The sequence below is a fragment of the Elephas maximus genome, chromosome 3 (genome assembly GCF_024166365.1).
Source record: "Elephas maximus indicus isolate mEleMax1 chromosome 3, mEleMax1 primary haplotype, whole genome shotgun sequence".
Lineage (NCBI taxonomy): Eukaryota > Metazoa > Chordata > Mammalia > Proboscidea > Elephantidae > Elephas > Elephas maximus.
Window position 1 is genome coordinate 150,721,332 of NC_064821.1, and position 2,205 is coordinate 150,723,536.

Sequence of the window (2,205 nt, forward strand, 5' to 3'; positions counted from 1 at the left end):
GATCCTGAGGGGCCTATATCAAGGGAGGAGAGGGGACGAGGGCAAAAGGTAAGGATAAGGGAAAGTGTATTAGTTGTTTATTGCTATGTAATACTACCACAAACTTAATGACTTAAAACAATAAACTTTTATTTTCTTACAGTTTCTGTGGCTCAGGAGTTCAGGCACAGCTTAGCTGAGTCCTCTGTAGGGCTGCAATTAAGGTGTCAGTCAGGGCTGGGCTCTTCTTATCTGAAAGCTTGCCTGGGGAAGGATCCACTTCCAAGCTCGTGTGGTTGTTGATAGGACTCAGATCCTTGCAGACTATTGGACTGAGGGCCTCAGTTTCTTGCTGGCTGAGGACCAGAGGCTGTCTTCGGTTTCTTGTCATGTGGCCCTCTCTGTATGGTATCTCACAGCATGGTAACTTACTTCTTCAAAGTCTGCAAGAGAGAGTCTCCCAGCAAGACAGACATCGCAATCTTATGTAATGTAATCACATACATATAATCACATGTATTCCACTACTTCTGCCATATTCTATTGGTTAGAAGCAAGGCACAGGTCCTACACACACTCAAGAGGAGGAGATTACACAAAAGCATGAACATCAGGAAGCAGGTATCATGGGGGCCACATTAGAGTCTCTCGCCACAGAGAGTTTATTGATATAGGAGCATACCTGTGAGGCAGGACTTAACACCCTGGCAGGGCCCCCAGGGAATAGTGCTAACATGCTCTTTGGAGAAAGAAGTGGCCCAAATTTAGTGAGGTAGAAACATCAGAAATGCTGTGCCAGATGGTGGACCAAGGGACCAAAAGGTTCAAAGCAGTGGTATGCAGGAATACGTGGGTATGCTATATGAGGCTCTGTCATGGATTGAATTATGTCCTCTCAAAAATGTGTGTATCAACGTGGTTAGGCCATGATTCCCAGTATTCTGTGGTTGTTCTCCATTTTGTGATTGTAATTTTAAGTTGAGAGGATTAGGGTGGGATTGTAACACCACCCTTACTCAGATCCAATATAAAGGGAGTTTCTCTGGGGTACGGCCTGCACCACCTTTTATCTCTCAAGAGATAAAAGGAATGGGAGGTTAGCAGAGGGTCGGAACCTCATACCACCAAGAAAGCAGCACCAGGAGCAGAGTGCGTCCTTTGAACACAGGGTCCCTGCACCTGAGAAGCTCCTCTATCAGAGGAAGTTTGAGGACAAGGACCTTCCTCCAGAGCCGACAGAGAGAGAAAGCTTTTCCCTGGAGCCGACACCCTGAATTTGGACTTGTAACCTACCAGACTGTGAGAAAATAAATTTCTCTTTGTTAAAGCCATCCACTTGAGGTATTTCTGTTATGACAGAACTGGATGACAAAGACAGAAACTGGAAAATCCAACAATTCTATTCTTCATGAGGACCCAGAGGGCACCATGTTTCCCAAAGTGATAAGTAATGCACTGGGGACAGGGTCACTGAGAATCTGCTACAGAGGCTATTGCACTGATCCAGGCACAATAAGATTATGGCTGGGACTGTGGAGCTGGTGGGGGAAGTGGTGAGAAGTGCTTAGATTCTGGATTGACAAGATTGGATGAGGGGTGTGAGAGAAAGAGATGAGTCAAGGATGACTCCAGTGTTGTGAGGCTGAGCAACTGAAGAATGGAGGTATAGGTACTGAGATGGTGAGAACTGTAAGAAAAGTAGGTTTGTGGAAGGGGGTGGTGAAGTCAAGAGTTCTGTTGTTAAGACAGTCACCACAACTACCACAGCCTCCCCCAGACTGAGCCAGCACAACTAGATGGTGCCCAGCTACCACCAACTGCACTGACAGGAATCACAGTAGAGGGTCTTGGACAGAGCAGGAGAAAAATGCAGAACAAAATTCAAACTCACAAAAAAAGGCCAGACTTACTGGTCTGACAGACTGGAGAAACCCCGAGAGCATGGCCCCGGACACCCTTTTAACTCAGTACTGAAGTCGCTCCTAAAGTTCACGTTTCAGCCAAAGATTAAACACGCCTATAAAACAAGCAATAACACACGCAGTTCGACCATGTAAATGAGACTAAATGGGTACACCAGCCCAAAAGCAAAGACGAGGCAGGAAGAGACAGGAAATTTGGATGAACGGAAATGGGGAAACAGAGGTTGAGAAAAGGAGAGTGTTGACACATCACGGGGTTGGCAGCCAATGTCACAAAACAAAATGTGTATTAATTGTTTAATGG